Source organism: Rattus norvegicus, chromosome 19 (assembly GCF_021556685.1).
Source record: "Rattus norvegicus strain SHRSP/BbbUtx chromosome 19, alternate assembly SHRSP_T2T, whole genome shotgun sequence".
NCBI lineage: Eukaryota > Metazoa > Chordata > Mammalia > Rodentia > Muridae > Rattus > Rattus norvegicus.
The window spans coordinates 58,843,597-58,868,444 of record NC_141552.1 but is presented as its reverse complement, the minus strand read 5'-3'; the positions used below and the strand labels follow the sequence as shown (position 1 = coordinate 58,868,444).

Sequence of the window (24,848 nt, the reverse complement as noted above, 5' to 3'; positions counted from 1 at the left end):
TCCATATGCAAACACCTGCCAGGATCTGAAACAGCTCAGCTATCAACCTGAGAACCCTCAGGCTTTAGATTCAAGTGTCATTCAATAGTCTGATGGGTGATGGGTCAGCCAGGCTTCACAAAGCCATCTTCAGATGGGAACGAATACTCTAGAGCATGCACATCAGTAGCTAAGAATATGTAGACGAGCAGGTAACCCAGCCAAGAAACCCATGCATTCACAAATCAAAACACAACCCTCTATGAGTATGACTTGGCCCAACCTTAAAAGTAGGCATTGGCCTAGGAATCCACATTGTTATCTGCCTCCCTTCCCCACTGGAAAGATAAGCTGGATTCTAACTACAGAGCTGTGCTGGTCTCCAGAGGATCTAGCTGCAAACACTAAATCAGGAGGCATCTGCATGAGGGCACATGGCCAGGGCTGAGCAGGACTGGAGCTCCTCTGAACTCAGTATTCACCCAGGGTCCACGGCTGCTTCCAGTCACACTGAGGTTCTAGAGGAGAGAGGTCTCTGCTTTCTCTCCTAGGGCTCTCATTCACAAAACCAAAGGGTCCAAAATATTAGATGTAAGAGCCCCTCCCCCCGGGAGCTTGCTAAGGCACATTACACTGAAGCATATGGCCTAGTTAAAACACACACACACACACACACACACACACACAAACACACACACACACACACACACCACCACCACCACCACCACCACCACCACCACCACCATTACCATCAGGTAACACAGACTGGGTCCTGGGGAAACTGCTTCAGTCGGTAATGTGCTTGACCTTGTAAGCAGACGTCCTGAGTTTGAGTCCTAGAACCCGACATAAATGAACTGTGACTGCAATATGCATTTTTAATCCTAACATTGGGGAAGTGGGGCACAGGAGGAACCCTGAGCTCTCTGGTCAGCCAACCTAGAGTGAGCTCCCGGCCAATGAGAAATCCCTCTTCAAAGAAGAAAAGAAGTGGGGTGAGCCTGCGGAATGTTAAGTGACAGCAGAGGTTGTCTTCTCATTCACAGAAACATAGGTACACTTCTTCCACACATGCACCTGCACACAAGAATGGTACACACACACACACACACACACACACACACACACACACACACATACATAGAGGAAGACTCAGGCAGGAGTGTCTACGTGTGCCTCCGTAGAAGCTGTGTGGGCTTGAATAGGAATCTTATCGTCTCCGAGTTTCAGTTTCCATACCTACAACCAAAAGAGAAAAACAAATGTCCCGTGCAGCGCTTTGCTGTGGGGATGAAATGAGTGCCCGCAGCAATAACGAAAACTTTCTATTGCTGACATGGCAGCTTAAATGACACCCACCTGTTACCCTGTTACCCTGCCATTCTAGAGATTAGAAACCAAGGAGGGCTCAGTAGAGTTCCCCAGGTAGGGACTTCAAAGGTCAAGATTAAGATGTCTTCTGGGCTGAGCTCTAAAGTGAAGACCCTGGGGAAATCTTTCAAGCTCATTCAGATTGGTGACAGAGTTAATTTTATGGTCTTTGTACAAAGGACCTTGCCAGCTCTTTTCCTTCTGATAAGCACCTATGTCTCCTATGGTGTGTTGGGGGTGTCACATGTGCATATGTATGCTGTGTGAGTGTGGCATATGTGTGCGGCATACATCCATTTGTAACAGTGGGATGCCTGCACTAAGGCACAAGCACAGAGACCTGAGAAGGCCTGGGTGCCTAACCACTCTCCACCTTATTCCCTTGAAGCAGTGTCTCTCCCTGAACCTGGAGCTAGCCTGGAAGTTGGAAGCCCCAGGGATTCTCCTCTCTCTGGCCTCTAAACTGCTGGAGTTAGAGATACACGTGTCTACAAAGAACTTTTCTTCTCACCAATAATTTTCTTTATTTATTTTACATCCTGATCACACCCCCCCTCTCCTCCCAGCCCAACCCTTACAATTCTTTCCCATTGCCCTCTCCCCTTCTCCTAAGAGAAGGGGGGCTCCCCTCTTTGAGTACCACCCCACTCTGAGACAGTGCTGAGGATTCAAGCCGGAGTCCTTATAATTACACAGCAATTGTTCTTGTCCCCTGAACTAGCTCCCTAAACCCACCTATATCTTAACCCAAAATCCTATTCATACATCTAACTCCCCTTTCTACCCCTAAGTGGAGAACCCTCTATCTTCAAAAGGCTCATGGATTCTATTAGACTCTTTTACATAAACTTATCATGAAGTCAACTGATTTGTAACTTTACAAAGTCCCTTTGGCATCACCCTAGAAGTAGCATTCATGAATAGCAGCTACCTAAATACATGGGTCAGCAATCCTAGTGGTCTTAGAATTCTACCTAATGCAGCCTGGTGTTTGCTATGTGCCAGGCTGTGCTCTACCTAAAGAACACATTATCTCGTAAAATATTTGCAACAAAATGTGTCTTAGACATGAGGTCCAAGGTCATAGGGAGATTGGAACATTTACTCTGAATAACAGTTTGTTCCGCACAGACTGAGCTTGAACTTGTATGTAACTCCATTTAGTAACATGTAATCTTGCTCTGGCACCCGCCTGAAGCAGGCACCTGTTTCCCAGACCTCGTCTTCCATAGGTGTCCAAAAAGTACTCACTGATGTCTATTAACAACTTCTCAGACACCAGCTTGAAAAAAAAATAATATAATTGAACAACTGATTTCCAATCCAGGAATGCAACAAGAAATACTTCCAACTGAGCAATCTTCAATTTTCTTCCTTGGCCAAACAACACTATGATAATAGATCCAGAAATTAAAATAGAAAATAAGTGGATCGAGAGGGCCTGGTGCTTGAATTACCCTAGGTGGAATAAATCAGCGAGTGATCCTTGTTGGTGGCCCCAGTGTCCTTGATGAAGACTTTAAAATCTCAGCCAGCCTGGCTTCCATCCCTGCCTCCCATCATGCTTTGGGGTGAGTCAAAAGAAACCTAAGGGCCTCCAGAAGTCACCTTTGTGGTTGTTACCTAAGTGTCTGCTACTGCCTTCCAAGTAGCATTGCCTTGAGTGGAAATCAAGGGAGGTTTCTGTGAAATATCCCTTCTCTGCACCAGCAATGAGGGGAGAGAGAGATGGCTCAACTCTTAAGAGCCTTCGCTGCTCCCACAGAGGACCCAGATTCAGCTTCCACCACCCACATCAGACAATTCACAACCACTTGTAGCTCCAGTTTCGGGGATCTTCTGGCCTTCACAGGCACCACACACACATTCGCAGAGGCATGTGCAAGCCCAATTTTTAAAAAAAAGATCTTCAAATTAGCAGTGGGTCATCAAGGAAGCTGCCAACTTTGTCATGATGTAGGGGAGGCAAAAGGAAAAAGGTTCCAGGTATTTCCAAAAGCAGAATTCTGTGATTTTTACCCATTATTGTTAGTGTCAAGTGAATTTTGTCATCCTTCATTTGTCTATCAAATCTGCACTTTCACAAAATTTATGAGACCTTGATACAGAGTACAGGACATCAAAGGATAAGAATACAAGATATATCTAGGCCTTGACCCTGACCTCAGACTCTCAGATGAGCAACTAGAAGGCAAGGTTGTCAGCATTTAGATGTGAACAGTCTAAGGAGGTCGGGGGACAAGAATGAACTTGTCTAAGGTAGTCTGGATGACAAGGAAGAGTCATATAAGTTCCCCCAAGGACATGAGAGTTGATCAGAGTTTTGAGGGCCAATGAGATCTAGCAGAAGGGCAAAGAGGAAGATTACATGCGTGAATATCCAGATGTTGGGCAAAGTAAGGTACATTCTGGAACCTGTAAGTATGGGTGGGTACCCCTGAGAGTCACATGATACAGAGTGGAAGTGAGGTATGCAGAGACCAGAGTTGAGTTGGGATTACCTGGGCCAACAGATGATCATCTGCCCACGTGAGTGACAGAGACTTTTACACTGAGGATGAAGGGAAACTGCAGGCTTTAAGATGGGTTGAATCGTGATCAGACTTCTATTTTGTAGGTTGCTATATACTGGTTTACTTTATTCTGTGTATGATGTAGGGATGGCGCACACGTCCAGAGGCATGGGTATAGAGGTCACAGGACAACTCTGCCCTTCCGCCTTTACCTGGGTGTTGGGGGTGTACCTCAGGTTGCCAGGCCTGCACAGCAAGTGCTTTTATATGCCCAGCCACATCACCGGTCACTGCATGTTTTAATTTTTTAAAATAACACCAAGAAACACGGGTAAGGGGGAAATTGGAAGAACAGGATATGAACAAAGGCAACACCGTTATATCAGAGACTCAAGGGAAGTGGAAGTGGGGTAAAGATCTAGACTAAACCTCAAAACAGAGCGTCAGAAGACTCCAAGGCAGGGCAACAAGGGCCCTTCAGGCCAGGTTTCACTCTCTGCCTGAACAAGTTATGAAGTGCTTGCTATGCTCCTAAATATTGTGCCAGGCACTTGGGAAGGAAAGAGGGGGTGAGCAAGATAAAGTGTCCTTCCTTCCCTAGCTAGCATTCTCACAACAAAACACCCAGCCTCTTCTGCAGAGAACCATGGTATACTGTCTGCTCCTGTTCCTGTTATTTTTTTCTTCCTTCTTTCTCCTCCTCCTTCTTCTTCTTCTTCTTCCTCTTCTTCTTCTTCTTCTTCTTCTTCTTCTTCTTCTTCTTCTTCTTCTTCTTCTTCCTCCTCCTCCTCCTCCTCCTCCTCCTCCTCCTCCTCCTTCTTCTTCTTCTTCTTCTTCTTCTTCTTCTTCTTCTTCTTCTTCTTCATCCTTCCTTCCCCTTCCTTCCTTTTATCCTCTCCTTTTTTTCCATTAAAACATCCCTTCAAATAAAAAACAAGTTGTGACACCTAGCCTATAGATTATACACTCATGATGTTGTTTGACCAAGTAGGACTTGAGAAAACACACTGAGAAAAGGCAGAGAACACATAGGGAAGAACATGGAGAGCCATCAAAAGAGACAATGAGAAAGCTGAGCTGTGACTGGAGCCCAGACAGCCACACTAAGGGTTAAATTAGAATCAGCACCAGGGACCAGGTTGGTAACATAAAGAGCAAATTCCAGAATGTTCAGTCTTAATATATACATATATATAATTGTCAAAGGGCAAATATGATTAAATTAACAAAAATTAAACGATGTTTATAGGGGCCAGTGGGACAGCTCAGCTACTAAAGATGCCTGCTACAGAGCTGAGGACTATAGCGTCATCCTCCAGGCCAATATGGTGGAGGAGAGACTCAAATTCCTGCAAGCTGTCCTCTGAACCTCTGAAATGTTGCATATGTGCATGACAAATTAAATAAGATGCGACTCAAAATTATATTGTATATAATATCCACCCGGTTAAAGCAGGGTCTGTTAAAGGTAGTGGGAAAGGAAGGAAGTGGCAGGAGGGGAAAAAAAAGCTAGAACTACAGGAGAAAGAGAAGACAGAAACCCTAACCATTCTAACTTATTCTGAATCCCCTCAGAGACTTAAAATGATGGTGTGTTTGGTGCCTAGAGCACTCAGAATCACACTGGACAATTAGAGGCTGTTCAGTTAAGGTCAATCCATAGCATAAATGCATGCACCCTGTGGAGATGATTCTAAAAGAACTGTGGAACAAACAGAGTGCTTGTAAATGCAAGAAGAAAAGGAGGGAGGGAAGAAGGGAGGAAAAAAGGGAGGGAGAGAGGGAGGAATGGAAAAAGAAAAGAAGGAAGGGCGTACTTTGAGTTTGGCGGACACAGAAAATCACCCAGGAACGTCTCAAACAGCATGAAGACATTCTGCCATGAATCCCCTCCAGCCCCACAGTGTGAAGTTTTAATTAATACAGCTATTAAATAAGGTTTTGTCCCACAGTGTGAGAGCGCCTAGGGTGAGCCTGGCTGCTCAGCTCTGGAAGGCAGCCAGCACCACAACCCCAGGAACTCTTACTGCCAGCAAGACCCAAAGTTGTCCAAAAATCTCTGTCTCTAAGCACTTTCACCTGGAAACTTCAGCTTGCTCTTGGGATCTTTATGGTTCCCACATGTGGGCTTCCTCTGGCAAAGCCCTCAGCTTCCGGTCCCCAATGGTTTCGGGAGGTAGAGAGATGCTGGCCGGTGGCTCCGTTTTTTCAAATGCTGCTGTGTTTATGATCTTAGCACTTACCTGAACACCATCAGACCATTAGAATCGCAGCTCTGGAACCTGTGGTGTAACCCAGGAAGAGGGCCCCTGGGGTCTGATGGATGTAGAAATGGCGGACTAAATCACAGGCTGCCTCTAAAGGGTTTTGTAAGTTTCTTTGAGTTTTAATTAAAATTTTAATATGCGTCGTGGAAATTTATTGATTCTGTGATGGTGGGGTTTTGCATTTTTGAATGTTTTCAGCCAACTGTATTTTCATGGGAGTTCCTGATGGGAGCTCTATTCTCACCTCCCAAGTAGGAACAGATCTATAGGAGTCGCCACAGCACTCCCGATCAGGAGGGGACCTGCCTTAGAGCAACTGGGTTTTATTTCTACTTCTCAGAAATAAAGCCTTGGTCCTAAGGCTGACCACAGAGGAAGATACAAAATGTTGAAATTTTTGCACAGAATTCTTAAAATTAGAGCCCATTTGTCATCTCTCTCTCTCTATGAAAACCCTTTCTTCTTTCTGTTACCATGGCTACCGAAGGGTCTAACTCTGAGGAAGGTTGTGCTAAACAACTGGAAGTTTCTGTTAGGACAAATACCCTACAAGGGCTGAGATTATATAACTGAATTGAGATACTGGGGATTGCATTGGGCTGGTGCTTGGGGAAGAAAGTTCTAGAAAAATGAAGAATTCCAGTCGACTAAGTACTCTTGTTAACTTAGTCATAAAACCCTTTGGATTCCAAATCCATTGTTAAGTAAGATTCCTCCCAATAGTGTATAGGCCATTTCCTGCCCTGTTAAAAGGGAATTGAAGGAAAGACTTTTTCTGGTGAACAGGGGCTGGAAAATGTCCTTGGCTTCCTCGAGCACTAATGTCCATTAATCAGGACAATAGCTATAGGTCTGTAGTTCTCACCAAGGACATCTGGACACATCTGAACACAATTTGGTTGGTTATAGCCTGGTGGGGGTAAGGGAGGATGCTGTGGGGTGGGGAGCAGAGGTGTTGCTCAGTGCCCTTCAGGGAACAAACGGTCATTTAACCTAAACGCCAATACTGCTATAGGGATCCCAGAGGTGGAAGTGGTCTGCAGCAGCAAACAGGTATTAGATTGCCAGTTGTATCAATTACTTTCCTCAATGGGAGTAAAATGGCCTACAAAATCAACTTAAGAAAGGAGGAACCCTTGAGCTCACGGTATTTTTTTTTTACATTTTATTTTTTTTTTTATTAACTTGAGTATTTCTTATATACATTTCGAGTGTTATTCCCTTTCCCCCTCCCCTTCCTTATGGGTGTTCCCCTCCCAACCCTCCCCCCATTGCCGCCCTCCCCCCACCAGTCTAGTTCACTGGGGTTTCAGTCTTAGCAGGACCCAGGGCTTCCCCTTCCACTGGTGCTCTTACTAGGATATTCATTGCTACCTATGAGGTCAGAGTCCAGGGTCAGTCCATGTATAGTCTTTAGGTAGTGGCTTAGTCCCTGGAAGCTCTGGTTGCTTGGCATTGTTGTACATGTGGGGTCTCGAGCCCCTTCAAGCTCTTCCAGTCCTTTCTCTGATTCCTTCAACGGGGGTCCTATTCTCAGTTCAGTGGTTTGCTGCTGGCATTCGCCTCTGTATTTGCTGTATTCTGGCTGTGTCTCTCAGGAGCGATCTACATCCGGCACCTGTCGGTCTGCACTTCTTTGCTTCATCCATCTTGTCTAATTGGGTGGCTGTATATGTATGGGCCACATGTGGGGCAGGCTCTGAATGGGTGTTCCTTCAGTCTCTGTTTTAATCTTTGCCTCTCCCTTCCCTGCCAAGGGTATTCTTTTTCCTCATTTAAAGAAGGAGTGAAGCATTCATATTTTGATCATCCGTCTTGAGTTTCATTTGTTCGAGCTCATGGTATTTAAGGGTATGTACTCCACCACAGTGGGAAAGATATGGAACATAAGGCAGCTGGCCATGTTGCATCCACAGTAAGGAAGCAGAGAGAGACAAATATTCATCCCATGGGATAGTGGTGCCCAGGCTCCTAATGAGTATTTCACTCTTCAGTTGAGCCCTTCCAGAAACTGCCTCATAGACACCATCCTGTCACGCTGAGATTGCCATGAACTGTCGCACCAACCGAAAGGAAGGAGTCAAACAAGAAAGTCTCTGCTGTGGAAATCTGGTAAGGGCTCTGTCACCAACTAATTCTGTGACCTTGAGGCACGAGCTCGAATGTTCATGCAATGGCTTTGCCTCACACATCCATTCATTCCTTTGCCCAGCTTCTGGAAAATGGCACCCTCCAACCTTGGCAGAGTGTGTGAAGACCTGCACCGGGAAAGAGGTGGTGTTGCAGGGAGACCAGAAGAACTGGGAGGTCACCCACAAGCAGGGGACTTCTGGATCCTCACAAAGAGCTAGGCTTTTACTCCAGGAAGTTAATGGCTCACATCGTGAAAAATGTAGACCAGTTTAGGCTTCAGTGCCAGCTTTCTCAGTGCACCATCCTCCTCCTTGCCCAACAGTTTCTCTGTGTATTTGTTGGATGAGAACCTTTGCTTCTTTCCGTCGAGCTGAGAAGACCCAGCCAGAAGAGAGTAAGAGTAGAGAGGAAAGCAATTAAGGGGCATTATGTGGCTCTAGGTGAATATAGCGGCCATATGTCATCTCTTTAGTGACTGAACGGCACCTTATGCTATGACCTAGTGATTCTACTAGTAGATATATATCCAAGAGAAAGGAAAATACAGGTACCCAAAAGTTCATGCACAAATGCTTTCAGCAGCACAGCTCACACTAGCCAAAAATGTAGATGTAACCTACCAGTCCACCAAGAAACACACAGACTAATGGTGTGGTTCCGTGGCATAGCATACATAGGGCTTACATGAGACCCCGAGTTCAATCTCCAGTACCCCCAAAAATGAGAGGAATAAACAAGTGGAGATGTATATTAACTAGTTTTTGGTTGCTATGATAAAATGCCAAGGCTGAAGCAACTTAGACAAAAAAGTGAAATCATTTATTCTGTCTTATGGTTCTCAGTCTGTAATGACAGAGACAACGTGGCAGAAAGCATCAAGTATGGTGGCTGGAACTGGTGGCTGAGAGCTCACGGCTTCAACTGCAAACACCAAGCAGAGAGAGTTAACTGGACATGACTTGAGGGTTTAAACGCTTAAAGCTCACCCCAAGTGACACACTTCCCCCAGCAAAGCCACACTTCCTAAACCTCCCCCAGAGAGTATCACCATCTGGAGACCAAGGTTTCAAATGCCCCAAAGTAATGGGGGACATTAAAAGCACCACAGGGTGCATAGAGAGAGCAGAATAATATTAGTCCTAAGAATAAATGAAGTCCTGGGTTAAGGCTCAAAGATGTCACATGGCAAAGAGAAGCCAGTCACAGAATGATGTGTGTACAGGGTGCGATTTCACTTCCTAAACCTCTGCATCAACAGAGGACAAAATGTGACTGGTGGGCACCAAGGAGGTGACAGCCAATAGAGAGGGAGATTTCCGTGAGATTGATAAAATTGCTCCAGACTGGCACAGTTTGGCACAGTTTGGTTCTTGTGACTGTTTATATATATATATATATATATATATATATATATATATATATGATTTTTAATTTACATTTCAACTGTTATTCCCTTTCCCAGTTTCCCCCCCCCCCATCTCATCCTCCTCCCTTTCTTCTATAATGGTATTCCCTTCCCGAACCATCCCCCCTTCCTGCTACCCCCCAACATTCCCCTATACTGGGGGGGTCCAGCCTTGGCAGGACCAAGGGCTTCTCCTTCCATTGGTGCCCAACAAGGCCATCCTCTGCTACATATGCAGCTGGAGCCATGGGTTAGTTCATGTATAGTCTTTGGGTAGTGGTTTAGTCCCTGGGAGCTCTGGTTGGTTGGCACTGTTGTTCTTATGGAGTTGCAAGTCCCTTCAGCTCTTTTAATCCTTTCTTTAACTCCTCCAATGGGGATCCATTCTCAGTTCAATGGTTTGCTGCTAGCATTCACCTCTGTATTTGACATGATCTGGATGTGCCTCTCAGAAGACAGCTATATCAAGCTCCTGTCAGCAATGAACCACAGAATTATACCTTTCAAATGGGTGTGTCCTATTACTGGTATCTGACCTACATGTCAATAAGGATGTCTTTTTCATGTGGTCTGTACATGAATGTGTGTGATAAATATGTGTGTGTGTGTGTGTGTGTGTGTACCCCCTCTTGTACTTGTGCAAAAGCCAGCAAATACCAGGTATCCTGCTGTATTACTCTCCACCATATTCCTTAAGATGGGGTCTCTCACTGGCAGCCAGAAAGCTCCAGTGAGTCCTGTATCCATCCCCAAGTGGTTTATACCACCACACTTGGTTTCTCATGTGAGTGCTGGGGATTTGAACTCAGGACTTCCTACTTGTGTCACAAGCATTCTTAGCCATAGAGCCATCTTCTAGCCTCAAAGCTATCTTTTAACGAAACATAGAGGGGAAAATGATAAAAACATCTGATTTGACTTCACTTTGACAGTCTCTTCTTGAGTCACTATCCTCCATGACGGTTTGCTTGCAGTTGAAGGAAAAATAAAATTTGGGAGACAATATTGCTTTGTAAAATATTTTTAAACCTGTTTCCTTTTGGTCAGACTTTCCAGTCCTCTTGGCTATGAAACTGTTACCTTTGACCCCCAAAGATACTGACAAAACAGGCAGGCTTGTGTCCACGAAGTCCTGAAAGTTTGGTGTCTTGTAGAAAGGGCGTGGTGTGCCTTGTGGCAGTTAACTTCCACAGGCAGTCTTCAGTGTACACAGAGAGAAGTGCTCTGCTTCCTTTACTTAGAAACTTATCTAACCTCTTCATCCACACAAGTGTGACTTCTGGTAAAATCTAAAATGAAGAGGACATTCTTTTGAGATGATGAAAAATGAAAATAGAAAAAGAAATGAAGAAAGACCCAGGGACACGTAATTCATCATAAGGAGATGTCAAGTTTTCCTGTGTTATCCTTTGGGGTGGGGGAGAAGAGAGTTTAATCTGGTTTACATTATAGTGAGGAAGGGTGAAAGCGCTTTCCTCATAAGAGACTTCAACGCTGGAGCAGGAATTGATCAACCTCCCTCTATGGACCAGGAAACAAAGAAGGTTCCCTGAAACCCAGAAACTATCCATAACCTCCATGCCCTCATAACCTCTGCAAGGTCTTGTTTTCCAAATTATTGACTTCATTCATTCATCCAATCATACGTTCATGTATTTATCATCCACCTATCCATTTATCCACCCATTCATCCATATATTCACCCATCCGTCCATTCGTCCATCTGTTCATCCATCCACATATACTCACCAATCCATTCATTCATTCACTTAGTACACTCTTTGCTATTGCACCCTTTTGGGAAATGAAGTTAAGACACGGTTCATGTCCTCAAAGAACTCAGGGATCTACAGAGAGACAGATAATAGTTATTAATTAACTCTAAAGGAAAGACAAGAAGTGACAGGAGGCACAGGTGAGGAGGAAAGGGCTGAGGGACTTAGGGGGACTGGTAAATTAGAGCGTTCTTGGCTTCAAGTAAGAGATGGTCCATGGAGCTGACACAAGGAAGTTTTGATCTCCTTCAGTGGACAGCTGTGGATGAGAATGAAGTGACTCCAGACTTGAGGCCCTAATTAGGTTCTGTCTTCAGTCACCAGTTGCTTCTATTAACCCACCTTGTTTATTTTTATGTGGTGGGTGTGTGTTTGTGTGTGTAATGTGTGTGTATGTATGTGTGTCTATGTGTGTGTGTGTGTGTGTATGTATGTATGTGTGTGCATGTGTGTGTGTGTGTGTGTGTGTGTGTGTGTGTGAACAACTTTTTGTATTTGGTTCACTCCTTCCATCACATGGAGTCTGAAAACTGAACTCAGGTGATTTGGTTTGGCCATGAGCACCTTTACTTGCTGAACCATCTCACCAGCCCCTTCATTCCCTCCTTATTTTCCTTCTCTTGTTTATGGTGAAAGGTTACAAGGTAGTTGCATGACAGCAATACATGCTGCAAACTGCATTCACCAGGCTGCAGGGCTAGAACAGTACACAAGGGAGAAACAGGAGGAGAGTGCAGGGAAGAAAATGGCATGGACCAGGATTCCTTCATCTTCCAACATCATCAGGCCTGCACAAGCCAGATGTGATGGCGCTTTGGGAGGCAGAGACAGGTGATCTCCGCGACTTAGAGGCCACCCTGTTCTATGTGTGTTTCAGGCTGGGTCTACACAGTGAGACCCTATTTCAACAACAGCACAAAGGCTACACAAGAGTTAACTGACCTGGAGTTACTCTCCTGGAGTTTTTACAGTGTTGAAGTTAGGCCTCAGATCCCACCATATCCCCCCCCCCAAAAAAAGTGGTAAAGTGGTTTTGGACAGAACTGGGCTCCCAACCAGAATAGTCATTGACCTTGGCTTCCTAGCAGGCATGCCACTGAGGAGGCAGGCTTTGTTTTTGAAACCTGTACTACCACCCTCACACAGCACAGTCATTTTGAATCCTTGGTGTGGGTGGATGCTCACCGCAAGCTGGTCTGAGCCCCAGATACGTCACCAGGTAGTACGCCTTTGCATATCCCTTAGAGATCAGCATGTGTACACCCTTCCACGGGATCTTTGTGTCCTCTACCTAAGGAGGTAGCTCATTATGGTTCCCAATTGTGGCTTCTTTCTTTCTTTCTCTCTTTCTTTCTCTCTTTCTTCCTAGTGTGATATTTTTGCCTTCCAGCTCAGGAAAATGTACAGTGGGTGCCACCAGAGCAGAACTCAAAACTATGGTGACCTTTATCATCCCAGGCCACCACACAACTTCCTGGTTGCTGGCTAGAGATCACGGAAGGAGCTGGCTGTCGAGACATCTCATGTGAAAACTGAACAAATTTAATACTGAAGTTACTGAGAGGAACTAAAGTGTGACACCCTATGGAGACTACAGGGTAGACTGTCACATTCTCACTGAGTAAGTTTCCCCTTTAAGCTCCAGCTTCCACCCAATTAGGGCCTGGCTAATTAGTTTTGTGCACTGAACAACACTTGAGGGGAAAGGTCATTCTGGTATATAATTTTCTCTCGCTTTCTAAGCCACAAAACTGCCTCATTGGGACAGGTTTCAACTTCCTGTTCTCAGAAGCGAAACAAGCTGTGTCACATGTTTCTATGAATTCCCCCCTAAAAGCTCCAGATTAATAATAACAGCAGCAGCATGCACTTGTCTATGGGGCACAGGTGCTGGGCTCAGCACTGTATCTCACCTGTCATGAAATCTCCACAAGATGTAAATAGCCAATGTCACAACAAAGCAAGCCATGCCTCACAGTGGTTAAGAATAAGGGTGGGATTGGGCTGGAGAGATGGCTCAGCCGTTAAAGGCTAGGCTCACAACCAAAAATATAAGAAAAAGGGTGGGAAAGAATTTAGGAGACCATGCAGATAGTCGGAAAAGGCATAGGCGACCACGGACATTGTTGGGAGGGACTATAAGAGGCCATGAAGATAGCAGGAGAAAACATGGGAGACCATGCAGATGGTTGGGAGAGAATATAGACCTATCATTAGGAGACCTTGGATATTGACTCTCTCTGGTTTTGGACAAGAATTTTTCTTTTCTAGAAGTTCCAAGCAATTAGACAGGAGTCAATATCTATAAGAGCAAACTGCAGGTAAATATGTGACTCCGCTTCAATGGAGAGCTTCCGCTATGGCGACGTTAGTCCTACAAGTACATTGGAGTTTCTCAACATGGAAGTTAGGACGAAGTCAGCATTGCTGGTTTTGAAGGCTACGCTGTGCCAGAAATTACAGGAGGTGTTGCCATGCTTTCTCATAAAAACAGTTTTGGGGGAAAAATATGAATGGACAGGCAGATGGTAGACTTCTAGTTGAGAATGTTTTGTGCCTGTTCAACAAAAAGTTGGCAATTTTGTGACGAGTAAGAAAAGCCTAGAGAGCTGGAAGGGTTCTTTCTGGAAGTCCCTTGAGTGTTATTTTTGTTCTTTTTGGTTTGGGAGGTTTGGTTTTTTGAGTCCCTGGCTAACCTCAAACTCACTGTATAGCCAAAGCTATCCTTGACCTCCTTCCTAATCCTCCTACCCTCACCTCCCATGTGCTAGGATTCTAGGTGTGCATCATCATTCCTGGCCTGTCTGAGCATTGGATACATCACATAGATTGGTAGAGAAATCTACAATATTGGAAGATCAGTTGAAACAAGATAGAAACGCTGCTTTTCCCAAGCTGTGCAGAGCCTTAGGGCTGAATGTGTGTTGGGGAATATTTCATCCCATAACTTACATAGGGATACATGCCCTTAGCCAGAACCTGCCGTGGTTCATCCAGTAAATTAGGAAGCATGGTGCAGCACAGAGAGCAGCTGTGTCAGTGCCTCATGTACTCATCCCAATGACTCCATCTCCACTCCCTGTCACAGCAAAGTACCAGTGCGAGCATGGGGTTTATCCCTGGCTTCATTCTTGCCTGTCTCTACATCCTCTTTCCCCTTCCTATAACGTTATGTCCTGTCGCATAAGAATTTTGTGTTAAACCTCTACAGGCAAAAATTCAGCAACAATGGCACTTGCAACTAGAACATGTCATTCATTGAAAGGGTTCAGGTGACTGACGGGCAGGATTGCATTCCTAGGAGCTGCAGGAAATCAGAGATGTGAAAAGGATAGGGTGTTTATCAAGAACTCATCTGACAACTGTCTCAGGGGAGCATGCTGTGCCCCTGGGCTGGGTTTGGAACACATCTTTACACCTTTATGGGAATGTTAGGCTCCACTCAAACTGGCTGGTTATCATGGAAAGACAAGAGGCTCATGAGGATGAGCCACTAACGTGGACTTCCATCACTGAGATGTGGGCATCACAGTCAAGCCTTAGAGATGCTCAGAAGGGTTCCCAAGAGACTCTGAAGTCTTTCCTAGATGAAGATGGGTCATGACAGTGCAATCAGTGTGTGGACAATTTGAGAAGGTACAGGGAAATGCTATACATATACACATATACATATACATATGTGCTTATATATATATGTGGGTGTATGTAAGTAAATGTGTGTTATAGATAGGTAGGTACATAGGTAGGTAGATAGATAGATAGATAGATAGATAGATAGATAGATAGATAGATAATAGATAGATAAATAGATAGATAGATAGATAGATAGATAGATAGATAGATAGATAGATAGATAGATGTACTACATATCCTATGGGTGTTTCACTTCTTGAAAACACCATCATAAAATGTAAAGTAAACTTGAGCATGAGGGAACAAAGACGTTCAAAATCCAATCTGGCCCTAAGGTAATTTTTGCATTCCAGCAGAGCTATGCAACATGGTGCTGCATTCTGCACATAGCAATGAGTGGCTGGCTGTATGGACAGGTAGATAGAAGACATGACAGAAAGACAAAGGACCTGAGGGATAGGTGGGTGGATGGGTGGATGAATGTAGAAATGAAGAGAAAGATAGGCAAAATACCAGATGGATGGGTAAATGGATGGATGGATGATCAGATGAAATGGTATCGAGATGAAAGGCTTCTAATCCTTTCTCCTTGAGACTATTACAAAGCCTTACATGCAATACACTGCCAGTTAGTGATGGTGTGACCTGTGATCTCAGCAACATGCCCAAGTCACTCCTTTGCCTGTCGGAGACTTGGAATGAACTCAGCATCACCAGACACACTTGACTGTTATCTGTTATTCAAAGTGCTTACTAGCCTCCCGTGTGGTTTTGTGCATAGAGCAGACACATGAAAGTGCATCTGAGGAACATTGTCATTCTAGACAGTCTCTGAAAAGTCAGCTATCAGTAGGTTGGAACCCAAGAGTTGAGCCAGGAAACTCCATGAAAACTTCATTCAAGGTCCATCATGAAATCTGGAGAAGAGAAAACATGAGTCTTGCATTGACTGACTTCAATTCCTTGTTCACCTCCACCTGCATTTCAGACCTGATGTGTCATTGTCCAAGAGAAGCTAACTTCTATGAGAGTGGCCTGGTGCTGAGGAAGCCTGTGACAGGCCCATGACTGACAGCTAACCTGAGGCCCATCCTATAGGTAAATAACACAGACATAGTCAGATCTAGACGAGGTAGTGCTCCCATCAGAACTCACACACAATCTATGCCTTCCTTGAAGCAGGTTTGAGTCATGCAGACTAGTGGAATTTGAAGATGATGCAGAGCCTTCCTCCCCACCAGGGTCTTTACAATCTTCTACAATGAGAAAGACACTATGGTCTGCATCCGCTTAGTGTTCGGGCTTTCTGTGGTTTTCTTTCTATAAAGAGTTCTGGATTTCCAACTCCCTTCCTCTGAGAGAATTCGAATTGATTCAAATCCTGGGGAATTGGAGATGATTTAACTGGAACCAGGACATAGACCTCAAACCTGAGATCCTGTTCCAATCACTTACAGAGTGCAGAAATAAGGAGTCAAGGGACAAATATGGAGAGAATTAGCAGGAACTAAGGTACAGGAATATTCTGTCTTGACTGTGATAGACACAATTTGGAGAAATCACAAAAGGTGAAATGCACACAAACACACATATATGCACACATACATGCATACATACAAACATGCATACATACATGCATACATACATGCATACATACATGCATACATACAGAGAGACAGAGACAGAGAGAGAGAAAGAGAGGGAGAGAGAGAGAGAGAGAGAGAGAGAGAGAGAGAGAGAGAGAGAGAGAGAACATGGAACTCATGTGAGATGATGAGTGGGTTAACAATGCCAGATTCCTGACTTGTACTATTTTACAGTTGTGATGAACACACTGGCCTAGGAGAGGCTGGTAAAGAATGCAGATCTGTCTACATTATTCCTTATAACTGCATGGGAATCTTCACTCCAGCATTATAAATATTGAGATATATTTGTGTATGTTTAGTCACAAATACCAATTCACAGGGTCCACTGAGCACTGGAGGTACTAAACAGACAAAGAAGATCTCTCAAGGAGGGACTTCTCCCAGAAGTAAATATGAGTCCAACATCCACCAAAGAGGAGGATGGGGTAAGATTTGCCAGGCAGTACCTGGGATCTGTGGGTATCACTGCTAGAGTAACAGTACAGATATTGATAACAGATGAGAATCAGAGTACAGTATATATATATATACATATATATATATATGTGTGTGTGTGTGTGTGTGTGTGTGTGTGTGTATGAAACACTTTTCGTGTTTTCCACTTGGCATTTACAGATGTTGAATGACTATGAAGGACATAAAACCAAAGACAAGGAAAGACTAATGCATGCGCCTCATCTCCCTCAACAAGCCACTGACGAAACCACTCCCTGCTTACAGTACTCCTTCAGACCCAAAGGAACATCTGCTTTAGTCTGGGACAGCTCCCCTGTTACCCATCATCCCTCCTTTCTATTGATCATTTATTTGTTGAAAGGACCAGAGCTTATATTTTTGACCGTTTCCCAGATTCTCAGCTTGTATTATTACGGACTCATTTCTCCATCACCTGCATCTTCTCCAAACAGAGGCTTCAGTTTTGCTTTGTGTCATCCTCTTCCTCACAACCAAATGCCTCTGGTGCTACTGGACAGGAGGTACCAATGCTATCACTGGAGGGAAAATATTCTTGGAGGTCAGTTATTCTTTCAAGTGACTTGGTATCAAACTTGACTTCCCCGAGATTCGGAAAATGAAACGCATGCAGGTGTGCACGTTCGGGATGGAATTCCAAACCAAACAAAATGCACAGACTTGTGCAATGGCCAAGAAGGACCGGCATTGCAGCTCCTTGCAGCTCGGTCTTGGGGAACAGACATTTCTCCGACAGTAAATTCCAATAAAGTTGGTGGGTGTAGCACTAATGACTCCACTCTGAGTCACTCCTAGGGACCTGAAATCACGCAAGGATTACCCAGCAGGATGGTGGAGGGAGGGAGAGGTCAGCAGTTCTGATTCCATGGGAACCCGATTTCAGAAGCAGTCCTCTAATGACTTTGATGCTCTGGTTAAGGGCTTCCCAATAGCACTGGACTCCAAGAGGAGAGCCGGGAGGGAAGTGGAGAAATGTAGGGGTGTTTATTATCTTGATGTTTGTACCTGAGACAGCAGAAGAAAGCAGTGGATCCATCAGTAGGCAAAACAACAAAGCGTGTGTGCTCTTGTGTGTGTGTGTGTGTGTGTGTGTGTGTGTGTACATGTGTGTGTGCATGTGTGGGGGTGTGTCTGTGTTTGTGTGTTCGTCTGTATGTCTGTGTTTCTGTGTATGTGTGCACATGCATGTTCAGTTTACCATATCAATGGGTATGAGCACACATATGTATACCTTCTTATGGAGGCCAGAGGTCAACCCTGGGTATCACCCCTCAGGCATCATTCATCTTTTTTCCTATGATGTAGTCTCTTACGTAGCTAGAATTGATTAAGTTGGCTACCCTGGCTGGCCAACAAGCTGTAGGGCTCTGCCTGTCTCGGCTGCTCCAGTGATGGGATCCCAAGAGCAAAGAACCAGGTCCAGATTTCTACATGGGTTCTCGATATTGAACTCTGGTCCTCACGTTTGCATAGCTAGTGTGTTACTGACTGAGGTACCTCCTCTCCCTCTTTTCTCTTTGCTTCTAGATGCTCAATCAAACCCTATAGGCAAAACGAAACACATTTGTGTTCCCCAAAAGGCGAAAAATATTTTTACAACGATGGAAAGGAACTTAAATCTCTCACATTTCCTCCACTCCCCTGCTCCCTGTCTGTAAAGTGGGTTTCTCCACACCTCTCCCACCAAGAGCATCCAGGAAGACCATGGCAGTGGCTCAGGGCCAGCGTGGCATCCTTACCTATGTTCCACCAGCAAATGAAATGCCAGGATCTGCCTTTTCCTTCCAGTGCTCTCCTTGAGTCCTTTGCTTTTCTTTGGAGGCAGAAAGGAATACGGAAACATTACAATAATGTGTTGTCATTATTGTACAACACAGGCTCTCAGATGAAAGGACTCATGCTGTGTACATAAAACAAGTCATTTGGTCAGCTGGCCAACAATCACCAGGCACCTCTCTGAGCCCCGTACTGAGATGGCCTGCTTACCACTCACCTGTCATGCATGGTAAAGCCATGACCTCTTACTGAATTATCTCATAAACTATTACACTATTTACATGAGTCTACACTGCGAACCATCCTGTCAGGTCATGTCTGACTCTGCATTTACTATATGCTCTCCTGGCTGTCTTCTTACAGTAGATTGCAAAGGATTTTAAGAGTATGTACTTTGTAGCCGTGTCTAGAATCATAACTGCTATGGTTTGCTCACCACATGTCAGAAGAGCCCTCTGACTACAAAATAAAATAAAATAAAATAAAATAAAATAAAGCAGCGCCTTAGCTTCATCCTCACTCAAATAGTGATAAGGGAGCAGTATTCACATGATAGCCAATGAGTTCAAACCAAGGACAAGGTCTGTGTGAGTGTCAGATACCTGTTGGCTGTCAGTAATGTTTTAATTTGGTAGCAGGTTCCATGGGTTCATTTAGGGTACAGTTCCTCTGGCTCCATGGCAAAATCTCAGAGCTCTCCCTGGGACACTGTTCCTCCCACTTTCTGAGTCCGAGTCGGAACCAATCTGATTAGTCATCGTTTTGCCACGAGGTCAAGCTTGGCGGTGTCCACATGACCCGACAACTGAGCCAACCCATTGCCACCCAAACCACAGCTTTGGGGACCCTCACTGAAGGCTTCAGATCCCTTACTGGACCCAGCCTTGGAGGATTTAGGGCTAGAGAGGCCCTATCTATGCTGGTTACATAGAGTCCAGTTCTGGAGCTCGTAGAGATGGAGAAAAGCCAGTTCCAACAATAGCACACGACACCCTTCTGCAGCCAGGCCCAAGTCCAGCTCTGTCGCTAGAGCTTTGGAACACGTGAGCCTTTGGGTTCCCCCTTTGACTTGAGACCATGCAATCTGAAGGTTATGTGATGTTGCTTTTACAGAGGGAGACCCTGAAATTGGAAAGACACACAGGACACACCTTCAAGGTCACACACCAAATACCGCAGTCACGACTGACCATCCTTCTGTGCTGCTTTGCAGAGCTGTGCCAGGTGGCTCCCAAGAGTGTCAGAGCTAGTCTCCTCAAGACCTTTGGGATCCGAGGTGGTAGTTACAGGGCTCACCTTTATTAAATGTATGCCAGACGCTGAGAGCTTTGGGTGCAACACTACCCGTGAGCCATGCCCGGAGGAATGGGCAGAATGCTGAAATGGGGACAGGCCTGGTATTACTAAATAAGGATTACAAAATGATGTCTGTGCCTTGAAGCCCCAGGGTAGCAGCCGTGACCCAAAGCTGGGCCCTTGCAGCATCAGACAGCTTGCTTACACCTAGATGCCTCCTTACATCCTTCCCTCACCGCATCCAGCCATGCATCCCAGCGAGATGGATCACATTCTGTCTTGGCTTCTGGACCTGCACATCTCTACCACACTTTCCACCTCACTCCACCATACAAAGATATAAGCTATGCAAGGAACAAGATAAGTACCCTGCTAATGGAGGCACTGGCTAGGTAGACCAGTGAGAGGTGAATGTGAAAACCGAGTTGTAGCCGAGTGTCTGGCTTTATCTAAGTATCTATATTTACCTAAGTTGTCTATTCTGGAACATTCCAGTTGGGTTTTTTGTTGTTTTTATTTGTTTGTTTGTTTTGTAGGTTTTTTTTTTTGTTTGCAAGATCAGAGCAGTCATTTAGCGACTCTGTTTTGTCAAACACGTCTTGAGGTGCTTACTGTACGACAAGAGCTCATAGTGGGTCTATGGAGAGGAAGGAAAAGAAATGCCCTGCTTGTTAGACTTTTGGGTGCTCCATGAGGGTAAGGAGCTAACAAGACATCCTGAAGACTCAAAGTCAAGGTATTCCCTGCATACCTGGCCTGTGTTGGGAGGGATTATTCAAAAGGACTTGGTAAGGCTTCCTGCATACAGAAACCCTAAGCTACAAGGAAGGATCCACAGGAGCCAGTAATTAGGACAGCAGGCAGGAAATACAGAGGGCAGGGAGTTGCAGGTGAGTCAGGTCCTGCAACTCTGGAGAGGAGAGGGAGGGAGGGAGACAAAGGAGGAGAGAGACAGGGAGAGGGAGAGGGAGATGGAGAGGGAGAGGGAGAGAGACTTTTTCCAAGTTCTAGTGGGCTCCAAAACCCACACTAAGAACCCATGTAGCAGAATGCATTCTCCATCCAGGCACACACTGAGCGAGCATGTTCTCCTATGCACACCCCACACAAGTGTCAAACAAGCACTTGGTACCTTTCTTTTTTTTTTTTTTTTTTTTTTTTTTTTGGTTCTTTTTTTTTCGGAGCTGGGGACCGAACCCAGGGCCTTGCGCTTCCTAGGTAAGCACTCTACCACTGAGCTAAATCCCCAGCCCCACTTGGTACCTTTCTATACCGTGCTCATAAGGCCCCTCTCTACCTCTGATCGAGGAAAAGACTGATGTTCAGGTAGGACACTTATCCTAGGATTCTCAGGATCCCTAGGTAAGACACTAAGCTCTAAGAAGAGCAGGATTCTTACCCCTGTTTGTGTGATGCCAAATAAAAGCAATCCCCCAGGTCTGGCTAGTAATCCTCAGGGGTCTGTGAGGTTTTTGGTTGTCCTGGTACGGCACCACAGAGGTTCAGAATGATACCTGCTTACACCAGCTGCTTCTCAGCTTGGAGATGAAGGAGGTATGGCTCTACCCTTCGGACCCCGTGTAGATGGTGAACTCGAAGAGAGTGTCTGTCTTAGCTGTTGTGACTATGCATGCCCCTCAGTGGTTTGTCCGTCTATGAGTGTCCACTTTAGTTACCGTTCTCACATGGAGCTTTGAAGTTTTAAAGTGGGAACATACTTCAGTGTTGCCTAGCAGAATTCTTAGCCAACCTAGTCATTTTTGCACCCTGAAAGAGAACTTGAAGGACACCATCAATGGGCCCTGCTGGGGGAAGGCATGGGACAGGAGTACTGACCTTGGAGACAGTCCCCAGGTCAGGCTCCCTTTCTGTACCCTAGCCTGCCAGAGTACTGTCTCATGACCACGCACCAATCCAGCCTTGTCCCTGCTTCACAGCTCCTCGGGATCCAAGGTATTAGGACTTCTCTGAAGAGTCTCCTCCATTCTCCAGAGCCCGGAGGTCTGCTGCCCAGCTTCTGCCAAACTCTCTTGGGCACGAACCAGACATAGGTCATAAATAACTCACAAGCTGTTTGCTGCTCTCTCTGAAAGGAGGGGAGGCATGAGCCTCAGAGGGAAGGTTTTGCAAAAACGGCACATTTAGGTCCCTTTAAGAGACCAGCAGAGAGACAAGCTGTATTCAAAGGCAGACACATGGCACTCGGAGCTCTTCTGCTCCAGAAAATGCCTTGGAGCCTCCTGCCCTCAAAATTGGCATCAGGAAGAGGCAGGAAAGTTGGTGATCTAAGCAAAAGCAAAAGCAGAGAGAGAGAGAGAGAGGGGGGGGGGGAACTGATCTCCAGTAAGCATTGTTACCCACACAGAGTTCTTCCAAGGTTTTTGATGTTTCTTATTACTCTTGGAGGTCCTGATCTCAGACAACTGCTGTGGGTTGTGACTATGAAGGCACAGGCTGGTGGGAACTGTGGAGATAACCTAGTGATCTGGTCCCATGGGAAGCTTTACGTCATCAAAAATAGAAGTTGTTTCGGAATCTACCAGCAAGATACGCGCCGGACGTCCAGATGGGACAGTTGACTGAAGTCACCACAATAGGGCTGGGGTGACAGCCTGCCATGCAAGTACAGGGACCTGAGTTTCAGTCCCCTAAACCCACATTTTCAAAGGGCCCATCCACAGTAGTGCATGTTTGCTAGGGAGACAAAGAGATTTCTAAGGCCCGTTGGCCAATCAGCCTAACCCACTTGGCAAGTTCCAAGCCCATAATAAACCCTATAGGCAATTAGTGGGGCTGAGAGAGGGAGAAGCGGTCTTCTCCAGGTATGTGCCCCCTGTTCGGTTATCCAGTCCTGTGCAATGAGTCCTAAATATATATATACACAGGAACAAAAATGTGTGTGTGTAGGGGGGTGTACATATGTATGTGTGTGGGTGTACATGTGTGTGTGTTTGTGCATGTGTGCGTGTATGCATGCACATGTGTAAAACATCAATAATTAAAGAGTAAACAGCCATGCACTCAATAAGGGAGGCATGGGGAGAGGGGAGAGGCAGAGAGAGGGAGGGAAGAAATAATATACAGTATCCGTGTATAAAATTCTCCAAAAATATTTTAAAAAAAAAGAAAGAAAGAAACTCTGCCCCAAACAGCAAAGAAACTCAGCTGATAGCACTTGAGGACTAAGAGATAAAGTTGTGCCTTTGGCTCCACATGCACAATTACATACTCACACAGAGGCATCTGACAAGGTGCATATGTACACACCACACACACACACACACACACACACACACACACACACACACACACACTTATCCAACAGGCTGTGTTTGTTTGAAATGTCCACTGAGTGATATGAATGACCCAATGAATCACTTCTGCAGTTACTGATGGATTGTGGAGGGACAGTCTCTCCTGGGAAGCCCAGGACTTTGGTCCTTCAAGTGTTAACAAGTCAGCAGAGTTAGAAGAACTTTAAAGAATCAACCATTTGCACAGCTCTCTAGCTCTCCAGCAGCCCCAGGCTACACCAGACATTTCCTAGTCACAATCTCCAGCACTCCAGCACAGTATACAAATCTGGTTCAGGCAGGTTAACAAATAAATGAACATGGATTTCATTTGCCTCAAAACTGGGAAGCAAATTAAAACTGGTCAACATTACGGTTTTTATGCGAAGAGATGAGGAAATGCAAGAAAAGGGCTGGAGTGAAGAGAGAGCCTCCTGGGGACTGCTGCTCATTTCTGTTGGAGGGCTGTCCAAGGCTCTGAGCACAAGAAGGTTAAGTAGAATACAGGAGCTATGAGAGGCAGCCTGGGGCCCGGTGATAGCCTGGACCCATCACCATACATGTGATACCAGTCCCTGGAGTTATGTGTCTGATGGAGAAGCTTGTGAAATGCTGGTCTGTAGTAGGAGCAGATATGCTGTGAGCCTGGAGGCGGAGTGTCCCATTTGCTGTATGATGGGAAGGCTGCCTGGGCAATTGAGCTTAGGTCAGGGGCTTAAACCCTTAGAGGGCAGCAGCAGTGATTGGGATCCTACCTAAGAGTCAGCAACTAGGCAACGGGACTCTTAAAACCAAAGCAGATGAACAAATGCTAGCAGTGTGTTTAGAGGAAGCAGAAAGCGGGGACAGGGTATCGATCTCCCCATCCCCCTGCAGCACGCTAGAACTTTCTCAGTGCACATAAACATATACATAGACTCATATACATGAGCACACAATCAACACAATCAAGACTAATGTACAGGAACAGGGGTTTGACCCTGGAGCTCAAAGAGAAGACACAAAGCATTTTTAAACTTTTTATTTATTTAATATCTGTGTGTGTGTGTGTGTGTGTGTGTGTGTGTGTGTGTGTGTGTGTGTAGGAGCATGCACATGTCACAACTTACCCGTGGAGGCCAGAGGACAATCTTTAGGCATCAGTTCTTTCTTTCCACAGTGGGTTCTGAGGATTGAACTGGAGTCACCAGGCTTGCTTGCACAGAAGCGCTCTTACCCACTGAGCCATCTTTGATGAGCATTTTGATGACCTCAAAAGCTCTTGAAAAAAAAAATGGATGGGCA

General features: G+C 45.3%; 1 long non-coding RNA gene across 1 annotated transcript; it reads left to right on the top strand.

Annotated features, from left to right (window-relative positions):
* Positions 1–6,884: 6,884 nt before the first annotated feature.
* On the top strand, positions 6,885–16,174 carry LOC102547452 (uncharacterized). Its single transcript, XR_015644185.1, has 4 exons — positions 6,885–7,028; positions 8,125–8,242; positions 12,902–13,064; positions 16,065–16,174. It is a non-coding gene; the product is annotated as an uncharacterized LOC102547452 (long non-coding RNA).
* The last annotated feature ends 8,674 nt before the right edge of the window (positions 16,175–24,848 follow it).